Here is a 24,048-nt window from a genome sequence, read left to right as displayed (position 1 = left end):
GAACACCACAAAGTGAAGAGCTTCAAATGTCCCCAGTGACAGTGGAGATATTTCTGGAATGAGTCTCACCTTGGAACCGCTCCAATGTTGCTAGAAGCTGCAGAGAGAGGCAAACTGGGATGCCAAGCCCTTTTGCTTCCCAGCTCTGTAATTAGACAGCAAGCCCTCTCTCCGTTTGGCTAGAATATGGGACCACTCCTAAGGCAACAGAACCATAGCTTGATGGGAAACCTCATTCTTCTTCTTTTTTTATTCTATGAAGAAACAAGCAGATACAGCAGTGTCAGGGCAAGGGACCCCCATCACTTAATCAGTGTCGGATTGTTAAAGGCATTGTGATATAATTACTGGATTACAACAATTACAAACAAACTCAGCTGTGGTCGCCAGCCAAATTAGATCCATGCAGCTGAGTTTCTATAGGCTTTTCACCAGAGGAGCCAAGGAAAGCACTGTACATTTGCATGAAGTAAGCAGAAGAGGACAATAGACAATTATCACACCAGGAAGCATATTTGGATGTATTCAGCTAATGTACTTCTATAAAACGATTTACTTTTGCTTTTTAAAAAAGCATTAAAAAATGCAAGGGAAGGAAGGAAACAGCTTGCTTTAGTCCAGTTTTCTCCAATTTGTGCAATCATTAAAAGTCTAAGATTTTATATATATATGATATATATATGTATATTTGAAAAGGAATGAAGCTTTCTTAGTTTTAAGTAACATTGAACAAATATAAGTTTAAACTACAACACACCCACCCTTTTAATCTGAACTCTGTTGGACAGACCAGCCACAACATTTGGACAAAAGTCCAAACAACGGTTCTTTGGCTGGCGCAGATAACTGGGGGCTGTCCATGATAATAACAATAGCTGACATTTATATGGTGTTTTTAAAGCTTACAGAATGTTTTACATATGTTAACTTCATTTGGTCATCATAATGACACTATGAGGTCCATAATACAAATATTATTCTCCCTATTTTAAAAATGAGAAAACTGAGGCACAGAAATATTAGATAATCTGCCCAGGAATAGGTAGTCTTTAAGGGTTGGGGCTGGGATTGGAACCCATATTTTGTAATTCTAGATTCAGTATTCTCTCCAAATTCTCAGGGAAAGATGTTAGGAAGTGTTGATGAAGGCACAGGAGTGTGCCCGTGGAGGCACTATGGGTCTTGTTTACCAATTGCTCAGCAAGCCTCTTTTTTTAAAAGGTCACAGCAAAGTCTTTTAGCTGGCATCCATAGGGGTTATGGGCTTCCTTTTGATGGATGACCATAACATAGCAATTCAGAGCCAAGGCAATGAAGGATTCTTGCCCCCTCCCCAGATGGAGATGCCCATACAAAGGGAGGAGAATACAGAGTGTAGGAAGAAGATGACACTGGATGAGATGATACATAAAAGAAAGTGTGTGCAGCTCTAGGGCAGGTGGAAAGGTCCAGAGGCCTAAAGGCATATAATAAGGTCCAAGGATATGTTAACTTCATCAGTAAGTCCAATGATTCCTGTGTGTTGTGGTCAGAAGATACAGCACAAATCCTAGAGAACTGAAGGATTCAGTGGCAGAGCGCGATGATCCTTTGTCTCATCAGGAATCGAGATGATGACTCCCATCTCATCAGAGACACATCCCACAGTCAAGCATCCTGGATGATTTCTGGGTAGCCAGGGCAGGGTCAAAGGGCAAAGGGAAGGGGACAAGGAGGCACCTGGTGCTTTCTTCCCACCACTCAGGGAACAGGGATGGGTTCTAATATAGCCCGAGGCTGAGTGAAGGAGTAAAGAGAGAAGCAATTCTTATGGATTTTAGACAATGCCCCTCTGTGGCAGCAGACCATGGAATAATACAATTTTAAGACTGTACACAACATTAGAGATCACCTGAAAATAGGAATGGTTGTCACTTGGCCAAGGCCACAAAGTGGCAGAATGAGGAAAAGTGTTCCAGTTTCCCAATGGGACACCAGGAGGAGCTAGGTGGCACATCGGTTAGAGCACGGGTTTGGAATTAGGAAGACTCATTTTCATAAGTTTCAATTAGACCTCAGACATTTACTAGCCATGTGACCCTGGGCAAGTCATTTCACCCCATTTATCTCAGTTTCCTCATTTGTCAAATGAGCTGGGGAAAGAAATGGCAAGCCACTCCAGCATTTTTTCCAAGAAAATCCCAAATGGGGCCATGAAGATTCAGAAACAACTGAAGTGACTAAACCCCAACAACTCCCAGTGTCTCAGCTAGTACCTCTCCACTCCACCATCCTACAGTGTCTTTCTGTATGTGCTCGAGGCTTAAAAAAAATCAGGTACCAACCTAACTGAATTCTCTTGCTCCTTAGGTGACAGCAACCCCAATTTTGTGGCTATTTGTATGATCTCCATGGAAACGGCAAAACAAAAATCCTTTGCTTTTTCATAGTTGTGCCTTAGGATACTGTTTCCAGGTTTAGAAGATTGGTGGATATTAAAAAAAATTCTATTTTAACAGTTAGCACTGTGACAGAACATCCTTTGAAATATGTCCTGTGCTAGAGTTGACAATGCAAGTGAATATCATCTTTATTGAACAAAAAAAAAAACAAAAAAACATGACCACGAAGCAGGAAAACACTATCAAGGGCTTTCTATTCATTAGACAAGGTTTGGTTTATGAGAATAGGAGAGCTCCTGGTGCAGGTTCTGAATGGCTATTGATCCAAAGAGTACCGTGAAATTAAGTGTAACTTTTAAGTAGCTAGGTCGAGGAGACCGCATGTACGATTCTTTGGATGTCCCTGAGCCGGCCAGCACAGTGCCTGCCTCCCTTCTGTATAACAGGTGGTGGGCGAATGTTTGTTGAATTGAAATAGGCATGTATTTTAAGGCAACATTCTAAACTTGAATTTGGCTGTATTTTTCCCTTAGCTGCTCAGAAAATATGTCAAAAAATCTTGAAATGCCAATGGCAGTAATGAACCCAAATCACAGCCAGGAGTGAATGTTCTTGCTAATGGAGACCCCCATAAATACAATGTGCTTTCCTTGAAAAGAGCAACCAATTGTGACTAAAATGGGCCGCTTGCCTGGTCTAAAGCTGTAAGGAAATTGGGTTGTCACAAAAGCAAGTCTCAAAGCAGTTTCTCTGACATCGACCTTCCAGAGGAAACTAAACTCTCATTATCAATAATCTTTGCTTCTTCCTTCTCGGTGCAATTGGTCTTTCCAATCATTTCAGTGGAGCTGCCAGGAAAACAGACTGAGCCTGTTGCATTTCCATATAGATGCTGGAGAGCGAAAGTTCAGCTGGGACCTGAGTCCGTGCTGGTGAATGGCCCACACATGGACTCCCAAATAGCTCTCGTGCTATGAAGACCCCAGACATGTGACTGAGCCCAGCCCAAGAATTTCTCAGTAATGACATCCAGATGGAAAGGAGCCGTCGTGGCTTACTGTGTCAGCGAGTCAGAATTCAGGGACGATTTACTTCACTCTGATGTTCTGCATTGGAGGAAAAAAAATATTTGTTGATAAATATTTTTCCCCTTTCATAATTATTTTTTTAAAAGGAGTTTTTAAGGATATAATCTTAATTTCTAAACATACCCTTCTTCTTCTTCCCCAGAAAAGGGCCATGAGGCAGCTAGATGAAAAAGTGGAAGATATGAGTTCAAATCCAGCCTCAGATACTTACTAGCTATGTGATCCTGGGCTTTTTTTAAAGGAGTTTTTAATGATATAACCTTAATTTCTAAACGTACCCTTCCTTCTCTTCCCCAGAAAAGGACCACTGGATGACATAGGAAGATATGAATTCAAATCCAGCCTCAGACAATCACTAGTTGTGTGATCCCGGGCTTGTCACTTACCACCCAAATTTTCCTCAATCATAGGGATAATAGTAGAATTCAACTTGAAGGGTTGTTGTGAGGATTAAATGAAATCACATTTGTAGAACATTTATCACAGTTCCTGGCATATAATTGGTGCAGAAAAACGCCTATATTCTTCTCTCACTTATTCCCCATAATTTAGAAAAAAGAATGAAAAAGAAAGAAAAAAAAAAAAAGAGACACCTCAGCAAAATTAAGTGTAGCAATCAAGTCTGATAATCTATGGAAAGTTCACACCCAGAGTCTACCATTTCAACAAAGATGGGGTCATAAGATCCCAGCCACCGAGACTTCTCCTCACCCCCCATTCCATTTTACAGATAAGGGAACTGAGGCACAGAGATGAGCTCTCACAGCTCCTTAGTATCAGAGTCAGATCTGGATCCAGCTTTTGGGCCTTCTAACTGTGGTTTCCTATTCACTAACTATACCATGTATGCATTTTCTCTTCTCTTTTCCAAAGCCTCATTTAAGCTGATCTGTTTTGTACCTGCTGGTTTTAATATCAGCTTTCTTAAAGAGAATGGTATATATGGCGTAGAACAAAGCAGATTGTTAACTGAAGGATTGTTGTTAGAGCAACAATATTTACATAAGTGAGCGAATTTCCCTTTAAACAACCATTATCCCTGTGGTTCCCTTTCCAGTCCAACATTTCTCTGCAATAGGAATCATCACTCTTTGAGCTCTGCTGGATCCCTGCAGGCAGATTGCATGAAGGCAGAGTTGAGATGGAATGGAAAAAGAGTGAGTGGCAAGTGAGAATTTTAGTGAGGGTGTTGAAAACCATCAAAATGCATGATTATTCTGTAGCCTGTGCTGGAAAACTGGGCCTTTATATTCAAACACTCTTTGTCTCTGCTCACATTGAATGGAGAATTTCCCTGGAGAACCACCTGGAACTTGTGTTCCAATGTGAAGAGTTTATAACTAGTTCCAGGCCAGCATGAAGGTCTGGACCAGAGAAACAAAGAGGAAAAAAATTAAGAAACCTGGATGGGAAAGAAAATAGCAAACAGAAAGATTTCTGCTGATTCACAGGACAAAGAAATGCTCGAAGGGCTAAGAAGAGGATTAGTTATTTAAAGATGTCACAACAGGGATGAACTATTGAAATTATAATTAACATTAGAGATATGTAGGGAGCTAGGGTACACACATTCTTATATTTTAATGCTTAATGGACCTGCGATCTCAGATCTCAGTCCTTCCATTCTACAGATTGTAGCCCACCCATGTCTTCTCATCCCATGTAATTCTGCTCCATGTTTTCCCAAAGATCCCCCACAAAAGATTTATTCAACATGCCAAAGGCCTTTCTTGGGATATTTTTTACATTTTTTAGATAGGAGTTCAACACTCTGATTTTTACTACTCCTCCACATTTTATTATATATTTCTTAAATTGTATTCCTCAGTCTACTTCTTGAGCATAGGCCATCACTTGGAATAAGGGTAACCGGCTTCTACCCACCTCTTATTTTTAATCTATTTTGCTTTTTTAAAGACTGTGATTTTCCAAAATTCATAAACATGCAGCAATATTGGGAAAACATTTTTGCTAAAAAGATGGATGTTTTTATGCCAAAGGAGTATCATGGGATTGTTGAATACACTGCATGATTTCCTAAATATAATCCAGTTTACTCTTTTTCTCCTTAACTATGCTAGACAATGCAGAATAACAAGCTTCAGAAAGGTGTCATTTAAAGAATATTATTCAGGGCCAGCTCCTGTTTCCCCAAACTCCCCCAGTACCTAAGTGGTATAATAGAAAACTTCAACAATAAGATTTTATCCACTTTAACCCAGATTTTGCTTTTGGAGTTAGTATATAGGCCAAAAAATATAAGAAAATAAAAGCAACTCAGACAGTCTAGAAGGATCCAGTCTAAGATCACTGGATTTGGAATCAAAAGACCTGTGTTTACATTCTTATTCTGTTATATGACCCTGCCTAATTTAGTCTGCAGCTTCAATTTCTTTATCCACAGAAATGAAGAATTGGACCAGATAAATCTCTAAAATACTCCCCACTTCTGTAATCCATGATTTTTGACTTTTGAGGAGCAGTGGACAGCTTGGTGGAACAGTGGATAGAGCGCCAGATCTGAAGTCAGGAAGACTCACACTAGGTGTATGACCCCGGGCAAGTCACTTTACCTTGTCTGCCTCAGTTTCCTCATCTGTAAAATGAGAAAGAAATGGCAGATCATTCCAGTGTCTTTGCCAAGAAAACCCCATGGACGGCATGTGCTAAGGTCCACAGAGCAACAAAGTTGACAGATAGCTGAGAGCAAGCCTAGTGGGAATTGGAATAGGAACAATACCAGTGGTGACATCAGGACAAGCATATAAGGAATGAAAAGTGAATTCTGAAAAAGGAAGTCAGAGATCACCCAAGATATTGCCCACATCATACTTTGTTATGTTCATTTTGTTACAGGATTTTATACGGGTCTCTTGCAAAGCTTTCAAAAATATCTTCCTCTATCACTTAAAAACAAGTCATGTGACTGAAAGATAGCAGGACATAATGGTTAGAAACCTGGTCTTGGAGACTGGAAAGATTGTGCTTAATTCCTTCCTTTGACACTGTGTGACCCTGGGCAAGTAACTTGATCTCTTTACTACCCCCAGGTAAGATTATAAATTGCAGAACAGATGTATTAGTAGAGAGAGATTTCCATTATTTATGATATCACAGGTCTAGATTTTTTTAAAAAGTGGAAAAATCAGTTAATCTAGCAGTATTTTATATATATATATATATATATTATTTATACATACTTATTGTGTAAATTGTTGTGTATACTTATTGTATATAGAAGACCAGGAGCCCTCAGCCCTTTATTTCCCTGAATTCTTGAAATTCTGAAGTGTCTGAGCTGAGTAAAGTCCCAAGGAAATAGAAGTAATAGGAGTTCTTTCCTTATTTTCTGTTGTAATTGAAAAAAAATCAGTAAGTGAGGACTCCAGGTAGTTTATCGCAATTTACACATGCTACTCTCCTGCCTGGGGATTTCTATATTAAGTACTATAAGGGACTCAGAAGAACTCATAGACTCACTCCCACACTCTTAGTATTTCCTTGGAAAATTAATAGAAATTAGATTTAGAATATCCCAATCAGAACTGGAGGGACCTCAGAGATTGATTACCTACAGGACAGCAGCTCCTTCATTTCATGGATGGAGAGATTGAAGCTCAAATGGATAAAGCAACCTGCCTTAATTAGCAGAGTATTTGAATTTGAACCCAGTAAAGTCAGATCTCACATAGATGGGATGTGAACCCAGGGCTTCTTATTTCAAATATCATGTCATTCTACCATGCTTGCCCAGGCATTTGTAACATAATAGGAATTGATTATAAATGTTAAGGCTAAAAGTGGTCTTAGGTCTTATCTTTTCCAATCCCCTCTTTCCCGAGGCACAGAAAGCTTAAGTGATTTGCTCAGCATCACACAGATAATAATTAAAAGGTCTGGGATTTGAATTCAGGTCTTCCAACTCCAAAGCAAAAAATCTTACCATAGCATCACATAAAAACATTGACAGAAAGCTATAAACAGAGCTCCTGCGTAGTGTGCCAAAATGCAAAAGTGAAAATGAGCTCAGTGAAATTAATTAAATGAATGGCATATATTTATTCCACTGTTAAATCCCTGAACGGAAGGGAAAATGGTCAAATGAAACTTTATATTTGCCCTTGCACTTGAGTTTTTAGTCAAAGTTATTTACTCTTTGGTAATTTTTTTTAAAAATTGACTAAAATTTTTATTCTAAAAGCAAAGACATTATACTTTATATTTTTCAAAAGTAGATAAGTCAAGTCACCCAGTTCCCTCTTATAAGACCAAGATCAGCTGCCATTCCCCCCAACCTTTCAGGAGCACAGGATAAATGCAAGGCAAGAATTCGCTATGTAGCTCCTTTAATTTCAGGGGCACATGAATAGTGTTAGGACACTGCTAACAACTTACTTTTGCAAGGACTGATTCCTATTTGGAGGAGATGCAGCACATCTGGGCATAGCAGCTAGCCCATGGCCAAATCTGCCTTTTATTAGAAGGCTTTTGGTCCCTTCTTTACTTGTGATTAGACTTCCTAGTCTATCCTGGTTGGTATCCAAACAGACTAGTGTTATTTTAATTCAATTTCATTTTATTTTAAGTTCTGAATTCTCTCTCCTTCTCTCTCAGTGAAGAAGTAAGAAAAATAAAACATATTTTAGACATATATGATCAAACAAAACAAATCCCTACATTGTCCATGTCCAAAAAATATGCATTGATCTACTATCCAGGTTCATCACTTCTCTGGAAATAGGTCACATGTTTTGTTATGAGTCCCTTGAAACTGTGACTGGTCCTCCTCTTGATCATGATTCCCAAGGCTTTGAAAGATAATTGTCTTTCTATCATTGTTATTGCATGATATATATATATATATATATATATATATATATATATATATATATATATATATATTTTTTTTTTTTTTTTTTACCTTGGCTTCTGTTCACTTCACTCCACATAGAAATCTTCCCAAGTCATTCTGAAACCCTTGCCTTCATCATCTCTTATTACTCATTAGTATGCCATTACTATCATAGTCCACAAATATTCACCAATTCTCCATTAGATGGGTACCACCTCAGTTTCCATCACAAAAAAGAGCTGCTAAATACATAATATTTTGTGCAGCTGAGACTTTTTCTTCTTTCTCTGATCGATTTTGGGATATAGACCTAATAGTGCTATCTATCACTGGGTCAGACAAATCTTTTGAATATAATATTATCTACTTTATCACCTATGAAGAGAATAGGATTAGAGAGACAGTATGTGCAGAGAAGGTCATCTCAGGCATTGAGGCTGGATAAGGAGTCCTACCTTTTCTCAGATTTATGGTCCTGAGCTATTTCTCAGTCTGGATAACTCTGTCCAGGCTCACAAGTTCAATGTATTCTGCCTAATTTTCTAGTCTGGCTGTCTGAGAATCGTTCTCCCTCTGGTGGTCAAAAAGGAATTTATGGCCTGTTGATGATTCAAGAAGAAACTCCTTTTCTTGTTAATCCCCATCCTTTTCTGCTTTTCTGCTATAGTTTTCTTTGCTTTTCCATTGTGCATTTAATAATATTTTCTAGTTCTTCTTTAGCCATAAATTCCTTTCTTCTCCACAGATCTGAAGGCTATCCCTTGTTCTCTTAATTTGCTTATAGTATCCACCCATTATATCTAAATCATGAACCCATGTTGATCTTGTCTTGGTATAGGTTGTTAGGTGGTGGTCAATGCCTAGTTTCTGCCATACTATTTTTTAGTTTTCCCAGCAATTTTTGTCAAACAAAGCTAGGATCTTTGGGTTTATCAAACACTAGATTAGTCATTGACTTTGTGTCTTGTGAACTAACCTATTCCATTGATCAAGTACTTTATTTCTTAGTCAATACCAAATGGTTTTGATGAGCACTGCTTTATAATATAGTTTTAGGTCTGGTACAGCTAGGACACCTTTGTTTGCATTGCAAATAATTTTTTAAAAAAAGAAATCATATTGCTCAATAGATTGCCTTTTATAGATGAGAAACTTTGGGTTCAGAAAAATGAAGTTTGTCTTGTCCAAGGTCATATAGCTAGTGTCAAAGAACAATAATTTATATAGCACTTTAAAGTTTGAAAAGCACTTTGTGAATATTATCTCATTTGATCATCACAACAACCCTGATATTATTATTCTCATTTTTGCAGGAGAAAAAAACTGAAGTACAGAGAGGTCACATGAATTATCCAAAATCACCTTATTAGTAACAGTCTGAGGATGGATTTGAACTCGGATCTTTCTAACTCCAAGTGCAGCATTTTCTCTCCTGCCCCACCTAATACACATGAATCACAAATAGTCATAACTATAATAATTATTATTACCTTTTAGACATTCTGTACCTCTATGTTAGAGGATTTTAAAACTAGTAACTCAAGTGAATTCTAAAGTACTGGTCTGTGTCATTTTTTAAATTGCAAATTAGTTCTTAGAAATCTTCTTCTACCAGAAGAGGTGAGTTTTAGAGTTTGCTAAGAGCACTGAGCCATGTGGGTTGCTCTCCAAGGTGGTACCACCAGTATGTGTGAGAGGTAAGACCTGAACCCTTGTTTTCTTGGCTCCCAGACCATCTCTGTATTCACTAGGATCCACTGTTTCTCCTGCTTAGCAGAACTCAAAGTTTCTGAGTGATTCAGACTGATACAGAACTGAAGTCAAGAACGCAGGACTTTGTTGCCTTGGGGGCTGCTGGGAACACAGCTTCACCTATAAAGGATTGGAACTCAGTCCTAGTTGTAGACAATTCAGCAACTACTGGCCACTGGTGTACAGAGAATTATGGTTATGAGTTATAGATTGTTATGACCAGAATGGATTTTAGAGATCATCTAGCATGGTCCTTGCACTTTACAGATGAGGAAGAAGAAGAAGCTCAGAGACATACTTCTAACTCCAAGGCCAATGATCTTAGCCCTGGCTGTGTTTATCATTCTTCAGTCCTGGTGGATAAACAGAAGGGCTGGATGGTTACTCTCTGCTGCTACATGCCAGACTACTGAGGCAGCTATGGAATCTGCCCTGGCTTTGTGGACATTCAGACACTATTACCGTCCCACACCCATGTTTCAATCAGGTTCCCTTCTGCTGAACTAGTGGAAACTAAAGATATCCTGGCCTGATCTATTTTGTTTCCAAAGCCCTTGTCATAGAAGGATTAGTGGGAGGAAGTGGAAATGTTTAGCCTGAGGATAAGAAAATTTTATGGTAGAAAAGGAGAAGGAGGTGGGATTCAGCCATGGAGCATGATGACTATCTTCAGGGTTTTCTTGTGGAAGAAGAAACTTAATTTTATTTGTCCTCAGAGCATATGTTCGGACCAATAAGAGAAAATGGCAAATTCATTACTTTGATTTAAGGAAAAAAAAACTTCCAGTTAGAATAATCCCAAGAGAAAATGAGCTTTTCTTAGGGGTAGAAGTTCTCCCTCAAACAGTCTCAAACTAAGTCAAAAATGGGGTGGGGGGGGAGAAGAGAATTTGCAAGGAAGAGAACTTGCATAGTGGTCAGAAGAAGTGATAGAAGGACACGCTCAGGGTCTCTCTAAAGAACTTTGGAATTGATTGCATGACATTGGAGATACTGGCCAAATACTGTCCAGCATGGCATGTCCCCATCAAAGAAGGGGTGCTTGGTAGAGAAGCAGAGCTGTGGTACAAGATGCACAAATTTAGAGACATCATCACTCCAAATGTTCATGTGGACTATTTGTATCTGGCCGTGGCAGAGCTTTCCAAGCTCATATGGGTCTGAGCAACCACAGTTGGACGCCTTGTACCTTGGTTCCAATATAGTGATGTCATTTTGGTCCTCTTCAAGAACGAAGGTCAATAAGCAGCCAACCAACCAACTAGAAGATCCACCATGAGGAGGAAAGGGGATGGGGCTATTGACAGGAAGGTTTGTGATGGGTTAAAGGTAAGGTTTGGGGGGGGAAAGGGGAGAACTGAGACCCTGTTTATACCAGAATTAAAATATGGCAGAGTATGACTGGCAAACAAGGGTTGGGGTACATTAAGATGTTCATGTTGCTTGTCAAGCTCAAAGTAAAAATAAATAATTATAGGGGAGAAGCCCAGAGCTGGCAGTGCTTTGTCAGTACTACAGTCCCAAATGCTGCTAAGTAGTAGACTTTGGCATGAAAAAAGGGCTAATTATGCCCTTGACACAAGTCCAGAAAATCCATTAGAGTTTAGCATATAGTTTTAAGGGTAAGCGGGAAGTCTAGAGGCTAAAGAGCTCTTTTTTCTCTCCCAGTCAGAGGTTATAGGAAAAGGCAAAGTCTGAAGATTTCCCAAAGGCCTTTAGGGCACATACAGATTGCATGTTGAAGATAGAATGCAGAGGAAAGACTAATAAATTTGCAGTCAGGGATTCTGGCTCATCTGCTACCTTCAACTTGTGTGATCTTGGTTGGGCAAGATACCTCCTTAATCTAGGCCTCAGTGTCCCTTTCTACAAAATGAGAAAGATCCCATTTCTAAATCCTGTGATCTATAAAAGTAGACTGCACTCTTGCCCTGAATAATGACTTTGATAATATTTTATTGGAGCTTTCTGAGCAGTCTGTTCCATTCCCATGTTTTTGCCTTTTTTAATCATTAAGATAGAAGAGGAGGTCTCCTGTATACAGCAATTACACATCCAAAATGTTTTCTTTGTGTCCCTCTGATATTATGTGATTATGTGAATGATGAAAGGCTCTTTACTGTAAGGGCAAGAGACTTTGATCTGCTTGACCACTGCCAATTTCCTAAAGAAATTCTCTCCCCCACATTTCCTTGCTTGGACATACATTTCAAACTATAGAAAGGAGTATTTAATCAACCTCTCTTTGTAGTCTTAGAAGCTTGTAGCACTAGGAAGGAAGCAAGACTGTATCTTCAAATGACTTCTCAAAAGGTTCTGATTTAAGGGCCACTGAGTTATCATGTGATAGCAGAGACAGTAGCCATCAGACATTATTTCAGTTAGATCTGATTTCGAAAGTGTTTTCAAGATGATAGATCATGTGGGAGCAGTCGACTACAACATAGGGTAGAACGGGGAGAGAAATCAGTTACAGATCCTTAAAATGCAAAACAAAATAGATATCAGCAGCTCTGATCTTGAAGGAGTAAAACCAGAGGCAAAGTCAGGTTATCTGGAACTTTGATTCATTGGATTAAGTCACATGGCTCTAATAAGAACCCCCAGAGCCTTCTTAGCCATGAAAAACAAACTCGCTGTCATGTGCAATGATTATACAGTTTGCTTCCAAAAGGTCAAAAATTGGAGCTTAGCTTTTATGTCCCACAACTCCCTATTATGGAGTACTTTAAGGGTTTACAGAATGCTTTCAAAGGCACTTCCTCAAAACAATTTTGTGAGCCAAGGCAGGTGGGATTATGGTCTGTGGTAGAGTGGAAAGAGCACTGGTTGTGAATTTCAGAAATGGGTTCAAATCTCTCTTCTTGAACAAATCACTTAGCCTTGTGGAGTCTGGCAAGTTTTGAATGTTCTTTTTAGTTCTAGATCTAGGATCCTGTGATTTCCATTTTAGAGATGGAAACTAAGGTCAAGAGAGACTTAGAGACATGCAAATAGCATGGTAAAGTCAAGACTAGAACCCATAGATTTATAGAATTACAGACCTGGAAAGTTATTTGGTCCAACCTTTTTACTTTATTTTTAAAATTTGTTATTGATTTGATTTTTTTCCAATTAAAAAGCATTTATTTTTTTCTCCCACTTTTGGGAAAACAAAACAAAAACAAAATTCTCACATGGTGAGTCAAGTGCAGCAAATTTCCCTAGTAGTCTTGCCAAAAAAGCCTTCTTCTGCATCTTGAGTCTATCATTTTCTTGATAGACCATATCCATGTCATCATTGGTCTTTTGGAATCCTGATTGACCAAAAATATGTCACAGGATAAAGAGAAAGATGAGTTCTATGAATAAATAGTAGACAGATAGACAGACAGACAGATAGAGAATCTTTTAGATTCTTACAATGTTCTAGGAGCTGTTTTAAGGGCAGGGGTACGAGAAAACTAAATAGTTCTCACTCTGAAGAAGCCTACATTTTAATAAGAGGAGATAATATATAAAAGGAAACTAGACAGAGGTGAAAGGGACACATATAGGTACATGTCTAGGGTGGTTTCACAGTTGGAGCCATGGTCCACAAGTAGAGAAGGTGGTCAGAATGGAGAAGACGTAGCCTAGAGAATAGAGTAGAAGCCTGGATATGGGCAAAAATAAGACAAAAACCTCATCGTTCAGAACCTAGGGTGTTTGCAGGGCTGGAGTCCAATGTTTCAATGGGGAGGAGCTTTATTACAAAGAATTCACTTCCATCAAGATTTATTAAATGCTATTTACATATAAGCCACGATTCCATCTGGGGGATGCAAAGACAAAAATGAAAGAGTATTTCCGAGCCCTTCTGGGTTCCAACCAAACAGGCCTGTTTGCTGTTCCGTACAGCAGACATTCCATTTCTCCCCTAGGTGCCTCTGCAAAGGCTCTGTCTCATTCCTGGAATTCTTCCCCCTCCTCACAGCTGCCTCTAGGAATCCCTAGGTTCATTTAAAGCTCAGCTCAAGTGCTATCCCAACATGATCACCATCATGGTCATTACTATTGCTCTCCACACCCCTGACTCTACGACTTAGCATTTATTTTGGAATGTACCATGCACCTCACTTATCTTTGTATGTGTTTTCTACCCTCTGGAATAGAAGCTCCTGGAGCAAAAAGACTGCTTTTATTTTTGTCTTTGTTATCTCAGGGCTTAGCCCAGAGCCTGGCACATAATAAGTGCTCCATAAATGTGGTTGAATTGCCCTCCAGGAGATTAAATATTCTAAATACCCCAACTGGTGGGAAAACTTGCAGAGTAACAACCATAGATCAAAATTCATTATGTTTATATAGAGCTTTATACTTTTCAAAAGAGAGAAAAGTCTTTAACATAAGCTTGGGTAGCTGGGTGGCCTCGATGGGTAAAATATTGAAGTTGGAGTCTTGAAGACCCGGGTTTTCATTCTGCATCAGCATTTCTAGTTATATGACCCTGAGCACTTAATCTCGCAAGTTTAGTTTCTTCATCTATAAAATGATTTATGAGTAGCATCCTCTTCCCAAGGTTGTTATGTTGATAAAATGAGACCACAAATGTAGAGTGCTTGAAGGTTGTATATCCAATAAGATGTAGGAATAGATGTTTTCTGAAACTCAAGATCTCTCCAAAATAGACATCATGGCCCAAAGATAAAACAAACTCAGCGATCTGCATGGTCTAGGATACTAAGAAACAAAGAAGATAAAAGCTGCAAGAATTAATGCCCAACTCACCATCACTTAGTCTCCTCTTCCCTGCCATGCTCCCTGAAAGTCAACTAGACCCATGGGCAGGAAACAGCAACCTTACATCTGACTCTTCCTCCCTTTCCAGTACCAGGAGATCTAAGCTGCAACCTGGAGAAACTTGCCGGGGCTGTGGTTCTGTACCTCTGGGACAAAGAATGGAAGAACAGAGGAAATGGGACAAGACACTGTGTGTGGGAGGTGGGGTGAGGTGGGAAGGGGGTGCTGTGTGCTACTCCCCTAAGTCTGAGGAAAAAAACCTCAGAATCCAGTGTCCCTTCAAAATCCACCTGAGGCAGAGACCTAAGCTGGTTAATCATTCATCGCCCAGTGTGGGAAGAGACCAAGAAACTCTGAGGTACAAGTAGCCCATGGGAAAATTATCATCTGAAGGAAGGGATTCAGAAAGTGAGCAATATGGGAAAATAAAGGGAGGAAAAAATACTGAAATTAGGAAAGATTTCAGAAGGAATAAACTCAAAAACTTCAAGCAAAAGCAATAAACCAAGAGGAAATAAATATTAATAGCAAAAGAAAATAGTGGTTTTAGGTCTAGTAAACAAGTTCAGGTATTTGTGGATAAATACTAAAAAACAAAAAAAAGATAATTTAATACCTAATATAATAGAGGGCCTTTTGGACTTTGAAGAAAACAAAGAACTATAATACATTATTCTTAATGGTTTAAAAAAGAAATGAGGGGGGCAGCTAGGTGGCGAGTGGATAGTGACCAGGCCTGAATTCAGGAGGACCTGAGTTCAAATCTGGTCTCAGACACTTAACACTTCCTAGCTATGTGACCCTGGGCAAGTCATTTAACCCCAGCCTCAGAAAAAATAAATAAATAAAAAATAAGTAAAATAAAAAAGAAATGAGAATTGTAAGAGCAGAATTTATGTCCCATGTAGAAAATATTAGTAGAATAGAAAACCTTGAATTTACAGTGGCTAATCTCACCTATAAAGCAAAAGATAGGACAACTGATATAATATTAATGTTATATTATAATATATATATACACATATATGATAAACATATATCTCTATATATGTATGTGCACATGTATACACACAAGAAATGAAGGAAAATCTGGAAGAAAAATAAAAAAGCAGTAACACTAAAAGAAAATATGTTTTCTATAAAGCAAAATATACTGATTTTAAAGACAGGAGGCATAGCGATAACCTAAGAATGATTGGCCTCCCACATATAAAGTCAAAAAACCTGAACATCATGATATATGAAATTGTAATGTTCTGGTTCGCTTTCAGGAGGTCTTGGGACTAGCCTTCATTTTAGCAGAGTAATCACCACAAGAATAGCCAGGGATAGAGTCCAAATTCTTTATTATCTCCTTCACAGTTTCCTAGTCTTAATCAGCAGTCTCAGCCAATCAGCCAGTCAGCAGTCTGCACATGCAAATGTAAGGTCCTGCTTTCTAGAGCCCCCAACTTGGGGTGACAAATTGTACTGTTTCTCTCTAGAGCACCCACACCAGGGTGATTAAAATACAGTGTCCAGACTGGCTCTTTGGAGGATCTCAGGACCAGCCCTGAGTCTTTGGTCCTAAGTGGAGAAGTGATGAAGGCAGGAGAGCCACCAGGACAGTCTCTATCTTGAAGTCTCTCTACGTCCCGAGTGCTTGAACTCCAGCCTCCAGTCCTCTGTCTCTGGCTGAGTTTGTCCCAGTTTATATGCTCTATTACAATTACATCATTACAGCACACTGAGTATAAACCAATCATTCTATCACTAGGGAACCATTATTTGTTGTAAGATTAAATCAGTCATACTGAACTAGAGAACTCACAGGCCAAACTAGAGAACCATTGTCTTATCAATTCCACTGAGTTTACACCTTGTTTAAATCAATCATACTGACCCTTAAGCATATTTCTCCAAAGTTCCTGCTCTTTACAAGAAATAATTCAAGAAGACTGTCCAGAACATCTGAACATACAAAAAAAGTGAGGATTGAAAGAATTCCTAGATAGTCTCCAAGAAAAAAACAAAACAAAGAAACCCATTTCCACAGTTGTAAACTTCAACACACGTATGGTTAAATTTAACATTCCCATTGAGAAACAACAAACTGGACAAGCAATCAGGAGAAAGACTTTTAGATAAAAAGGAAAGAAAATTCAAATAATGCAAGAGTATTCTGCACCCACCAGAAAACACAGGAGGGAATGGAAATGGATTCGAAAGAGGAATATAGCTAAAGATATAGCCTGAAGTGATCTACTCTGCAAATCTGAGATTAACCATAAAAGATTACAAAAAGTTAATAAAGAAGCATTCAATGTAAATTGTTAGCACTACTGTCTGTCTACCCAGGTTCCTTATACCTTCGGAATCTAATACTTAATGTGCAACAAGAAAATGGTATTTACACACATATATTGTATCTAGGTTATATTGTAACACATGTAAAATGTATGGGATTGCCTGTCATCTAGGGGAGGGAGTGGAGGGAGAGAGGGATAATTTGGAAAAATGAATACAATGTTATAAAAAAATCACTATGCATATATACTGTGAAAAAAAATTCTAAATTAAAAAAAAAAGAAGCATTCAAAACATTCTTAGAAAGAAAACCAGAACTAAGAAGATTATTTGCCTCATAAACACTGTAGATAACAGAAATACAAAAGGGGTGAAAATTTCAATGGCAACAGAATGAAATAGAGAGCAGTAGGAGACTTCTCTCCACACATTTACAAAGAGAACACAAGGAAGGTAGAAATCAGATTGAGGTCATAGTGGAGAAGCAGTTTTGGAGTAATGGACCCAACTGTAGTTGATGATTTTTTTTTTTTTTAAGAATTAAATTATAAAATAGGAGAGTGTGTGAAAGAGGAAGAGGAAGATACAGGGGAGGAGGTGATGTTCCCTGGTTGAGTTGAAGGCTAGCAATGAGGAGAAGGTAATTCTTATGGTCTTTCAGAAAGAATCTACAGGGGAGTAAGAGGGAATAAGGGCAAAAGATTGAAAAGGGATGGGGAAAGGAGAAGGTCCAGTTTAAGTGGTAGAAATAAATGTCACTGATAAATGATCCTATGTGTTGAGAGATCTTCTGGAAAAGGAGATGGGGCCCTTGAACCAGGTGTTGTCTGCAGGAATTTGGTATTTGAGACCATCACTAATCCTGCCTCAGGAGGTGAGGTAATTAGAACTCCTGGGGCAACTGATACCTGGGTGAGTTGGACAATAAGAACTCAGAGGGGAGATTTTTTTCCCCCCCTGAGGCTGGGGTTAAGTGACTTGCCCAAGGTCACACAGCTAGGAAGTGTTAAGTGTCTGAGACCAGATTTGAACTCGGGGCCTCCTGAATTCAGGGCTGGTGCTCTATCCACTGCGCCCCCTAGCTGCCCCTCAGAGGGGAGATTTTGAGGCAAATGGGGAAGGAAGATGACGGAGGGGAGATCATGGTCTAATAGTAGGCTGCATAATCACATGGGGGAGGATGCTGACATGACAATGTCTTCTCTATCACTTTCAGGAATTGGCATTTTTCTAGATGTAAAGCACAAGGGAAAAGGGTCAGCCAGGGAGCAAATATTACATGGCAGTAGCAGACACTGCCTAGAGAGATAAACAAATGAATGCCTCCAAAGGATAGGTATGGACCATGAACCAAAGAATGAAGATCTAGAGTAGACAAAAAAGGAGGAATGGATATGGGAAGAGAGGGATGGAAAGAAATCTTTTCTGGAAAGGGGCACCTAAAAAAGAGAAATTTTTAAAAAGTAATCAATAGGACAAGTTGAAAGGGAAGAGAGGAAGGAGTAACTACTGGACCAGCTGAGAGAAAAAAGAAGAAAGAGTTAAATAACCAGATTAAAGCCGGAAAGAAAGAAAAAAAATTAATAAGCAAAACTGAAGGGAAAGTAGTAAGGGAGGCTGATCAGGGGTGAGGGGAAAAGAGCCCATGGGAAGAGGGCCAGCTTTAAAAGATTAAATTAAGTACCTGGAGAGATCTAGTACTGTGTTTGCCATGGAAGAGGGGAAAATTATAACTTGTATTTTGAAAACATTAAGGCCTCATATAAATGTTAGCTATTGTTCTTACTATAAGCTTACTGAGAACTTCCTTTTCTGAGTCTATGAATCCCTGTGGAAGTACTGATGTTTCCCATAAGTATATCAAAAGCAAAAACAACTTCTTTGATCCCAGTCACTTGTTTGTGCTTTTAAATTGGGGGGATTCTAAGTGGAGAGGGGCAGCAAGAGATGGAGTCAGGAATATTCATCATTCTGAATTCAAATTCGGTCTCCGGTATTTACTAATTGTGTGACCTTGGGCAAGCCAATCAGCTCTTTCTGTCTCAGTTTCCTTATCTGTCGCATGAGCGGAGATGGAAATGGCAACCACTCCGGTATCTTTGCCCGGAAAACCCCAAAAAGGGATCGCAAAGAATCAGATATGACTGAAAAATGACTGAACAACAATAGGAACTCAAATTCAGTCAGGTCTGATGCCAGGTGCAGTGTCAGTCCCTTAAACCATCGCTGCCTCCATGTATTGGAACATTTAACTCTCCTGTCTTTCAAACCCTTGGGCCCAGCGGGGCGACCTCCAATTCTGAGGGCTGAGCCAGTTCCCATAAGGCTAGATCACCAGAGAAAGGTTCTACAAGCATGGGCTCTCTGCTCCTCCATCTGCTCCCAGAGTTTCAGGTACAGAAGCTCATCCCCGGAGATCTGGGCTAACGTGACCCCGTCCCAAGAGAGGCTGCTTTTTAAGAATGCATTGGAGACTTCAATGGAGTATCACAAAAACAGCTGCTTAGTTGCACATGGAAAAGGTTTGTAAGCCCAGCTACATTCACAAAATGAAATTGATTTCTCTACTATTTAGCAAAAAGGCCAAGGTCATCATTGCATGTTTCCCACAAGCTTCTAATCAAATTTAGAAAATATGCAAAACAAATGTAATTTTCCTCACGCACGTCACTTAACACACTGCTCTTGTTATGTGTTATCAGACCTCATCAACCCAGGCTACCGAAGGGCACCCTATTAGATGTGGTCTGTTGCCTGGTCTAGCTCAAGTTACTGAGTTTTACTTGAACTGCCAAAAACACACACAATATCCCTCCTCAGGACACGGCAACTGAATCGAATCAAATACCATTAGGCATCCTGTGGGTGTACATTAAGGGCTTTTGAAGGCCAGTGACTAAGCAAAGAATTTAAATGAAAAACAGAGGTGAGCTGTAAAAAAGATCTGGTGACTCCCAGGTGTAAGAGCCTCCCCCTTCAAACTCACCAGACCCCTAACTCAGTTCCTTATCTCCCCCCAGCCCAATCTTGCTCCTGACTTTTTTATTTCTGTCATTGATAACACCTTTTTCCCAGGTGTGAGTGCTGGCTACCTCCCTCTATTATTTCTCACATCCAGTGAGTTGCATAGGCCTATGGATTTTATTTTTATCCATAGGTACAGGCCTATGGGTGTTATTTTTAATTTTTATCCATAGGTACAGGCCTATGGGTGTTATTTTTAATTTTTGTCCATTGGTACAGGCCTATGGGTGTTATTTTTATTTTATTTTCACAATCTCTGTCATACCCACTGCATTAATGCCGGTCCCATAACCACTTACTAATCAGGTCCTCATTATTTCCCATCAGGACAATTGAATAACCCTATATTGGGTATAATGGGTTTCCTTGCCTCTGGTCAACTCCCTCTCTAATCCACTGATAGATTAAAAGTCCTATAGAACACATTTGATCAAGTCACTTCCTTAATGATCAATTAGTGCTCTTCCAAAATCTGACTCCGGACTTAATTTTTATTTTAAAATATGAATGTAATGATAGACTGTAATAAGAGAGAAGCATATGTCCTAAATGAAGAGGTTCCCTAGAACTCTGCTTTGGGGAGAGCACATCTGAAGCACCGTATTTAGTTCTCTTTATCCCATTTTAGATAAAAGACAGATAAATCATAGAGTATCTTGGGAGCCATATCACATGACAATTGGTCAAGAGGCTTACAGATATTTATCCAGAAGAAGAGAAAATTTATGGGAGACACGAGAGCTGTCTATAAATTCTTCAAGGGATGCCATCTGCAATTGGGATTAGACTGGTACTGCTTCTCTCAGGTGAGCAGAACTAGCATCAATTTGTAGGAATTGCCAAAAAACAGATTTGAGATTAAAAGAAGGTAAAGCTTTCCAACAATTAATGCAATGCCAAAGTGGAATGGCTACCCCAGGGAAAGGAGAATTCCCCCTCACTGAGAGCTTCAGGCAAAGACTGAATTTGTTGGAGGGATTGAGATAGATGCTTGCTTGCTAAATGGCAAGGAGTGTTTATTAAGGTGACTGGCATTTAGTAAGTGCTTTCCATGTACCTGGCACTATGCTAAGTTAAAGGTATCAATACAAGGGAAAACAAAGTGAATTGCCCTCAAAGAGTTTATCCTTTAAAAGAGAAGAAAACAAATGGAAGGATTGAAAAGCAGGGGGCTGAGAGAAATTCAGAAGCAGAGTAGGGATAAAGACTGGCCACTTTGAGAGTCAACCCAAAACAGAGGACCTGGAAGGAATTAACGAATGGGATATGGGAGCTTGGATGGCAAAGGGGGGTGCTCCAGAAGACAACTGTAGCTGAGGCATGATGTGGAAGTCCCAAAAGTAAGGACCAGAGCCAGTCAGGGAACAGACTTGAGAAGTCAGGCAGCAAAATGGAGAGCTGTTCTTGGAATTAGGAAGACCCGAGCTCAAATTTGACTTTGCACATTTAAATAGCTGTGTGATCCCAGATAAATCATTTGATAGTTTCATCTGTAAAAATGGAGGTATAGCATTACTTTCCAGGTTTTTATGAGGATATTTGCAAATTGCTTGGCATAGTGACTGATACACAGTAGGCACTTTTGTAAAAGAAAGGAAAAAAGAAAGAAAAAGGAATGAAAGAAAAAAGAGAAGAAAAAGAAAAAAAGGCAGGGAATAGAAGAAATAAGGAAGTAAGGAAGACACAACAAAGAAAGAAAGAAACAGAAGGAAGGAAAGAAAAAGAAAGAAAGAGAAAAGAAGGAAAGAAAGAGAAAAAGAAAGAAGGAAGAAAGAAAAAAGAGAAGGAAAAAGGGAAGGAAAGACAAAGAAAGAAAGAAAAAGGAAGGAAGGAAAGAAAGAAAGAAAAAGAAGGAAAAATGAAGGGAAGGCAGAAAGAAGGGAAGAAAAGAAAGAAGGAAAGAGAGAGAGAAAGGAAACAAGGAAGGAAGCAAGAAAGGAAGGAAAAAAAGAAAGAAAAGGAGGGAGGGAAGGAGGAAGGAAGGAAGGAAGAATAAAAAAGGAAAGGAATGGAAAAGAAGGAAGGGAGGGAAAGAAGAGAAGGAGGAAACAATGAAGGTGCTTTCTAGAAGAGAACTTAAACATCTTTCAGTTCATGTCCTTATTTTACAGAAGACAAAACTTGGGCCCTTTTCCTCACCTCCATCTCATAGAATCATCTTTTCAGTCAAGATAGCAGCTTAACCACCACCTTCCACATAAAGCCTTTTCTGACCCCCACCTTACCTGCTAATGCTCTCCCTCTTGAATCTAAACTCCATTGTATTTATATGTATTTATTCTCTTTACATTTTTTCCTCTGTGTTCTTATGTTGTTTTTATTGTATCAACCATTAGAATATAAGCTTCTTGCAGGGAAGATTTGCTTCTCTGCATCCATCACCATGATTATCACAGAACTCCGGCACTTGTGGCTTGAAATCAACCCAGTGATTTGAAAGGTTTTTCAGATCTTTCTACTGAAAACAGAAAATAGTTCCTATTCTCGAGGGAGTTATCAAAGAAGAATCTGTCCCCTCTTTTTTTCTAGGAAAATTGTTCATCTAATATGGCTTTCTTCCTTCTCCTTCCTTCCTTCCTTCCTTCCTTCTTTGCCTTTCTTAACTTTCTTCCTTCCTTCTTTCCTCTTAGCTTCCTTCAAGACTATTCTAGATTGTTCCTTGCATGAATACACAAGCCCCTCCATGGCCCCAGAGCCATTTGGGTATTCTACAGGCGTAGGCTGATTTCTGCTGTTAATGATCCCATCCTGAAGCTAGGTGCCAATCTCTAGAGATGAGAGGAAAAGTTCTTCAGTGGAGGCATGTGGATGAACAGAAGGCAAGTCATCTCATGACACAACATTTGCATTTATGCTATTTTAAACTAGTGCCAGAGAGGAGTGAAAAATGTTCTCAAATACAGGAAACAGCTAAATGCCTTTCTTGTCATTAGAAAGACAGAACCCATTTGCTTTTGAGTTTTTAAGGGCTTTCTATGAAGGGCTGTTAAGATTCTTATTGCATGGGTCTGCAAGGCCAGATTGCTGCCCAGACTCAGACCTGAGAATGAACCCATATTCATTCTGAAAACCCAAGATCCACTCTTATGTTAGTCTTCCCTCACTCAATTCATCTTCCTGGGCTCTCTGGAGCCCCAGCTTAGTCAGGAGGCTGCAGTGGGACACATCTCTGGACTGTGGAACTAGCCACAATTACAAATAAAATTTTTCTCCCATTCTCTCCCTGCTCCCCCCCCCAAAAAAAAAAAAATCCATCACTGAGTACTGGACGGCTGTTGATAAGCTTTTCCATCCTTAGCAAGGGTGCTCCCTGCATAACAGATCTCCACTGTTCTTTTGCACAGTCTGAACTCCAACTTTTCCCCATGGCAGAAATTGCTAGTGCTGTTTTATGAAGCCTTCAAGGATCCAGAATCACTTGTATCCATGATGGCCTTTTGAAAGGTAACATATTTAGTATTATTATTTAGACCAACCAAATAGTACAAGACACTATGCATTAATGATCACTTAGTAAGCTCCTTTTTGGAGATAGCTACTCATCAAAATGAAGAATGGTTCTTGATTCTAAGAACAGACTCCCCCTTTAAGAAACAGGGAGAGTATTTGTACATAGAACCAGACTAAACGTCCAGGGATGGAAACATCCCAGACTTTTAATGTGGAAGAAATTTTAACTCTTGACTCAAACCTTTCTTATTATAGAGGAGGATACCAATCTGAGTGCTCAGAAATCCTTTCAATCACACATTTTAATACAAACTATGAGGCATGACAAGACATTGTCTTGACAACAATTAAGACAAACCTGATCTATGACAACCCATTGAAGCTTCCTTTCCACCTCTAAGTCAAAGCATATGAAACGTTTGAGGTCACATTAAATATTTACTATGGAGATAAT

The sequence above is a fragment of the Sminthopsis crassicaudata genome, chromosome 6, assembly GCF_048593235.1.
Source record: "Sminthopsis crassicaudata isolate SCR6 chromosome 6, ASM4859323v1, whole genome shotgun sequence".
Classification (NCBI taxonomy): domain Eukaryota; kingdom Metazoa; phylum Chordata; class Mammalia; order Dasyuromorphia; family Dasyuridae; genus Sminthopsis; species Sminthopsis crassicaudata.
This window is presented reverse-complemented; position numbering follows the sequence as displayed.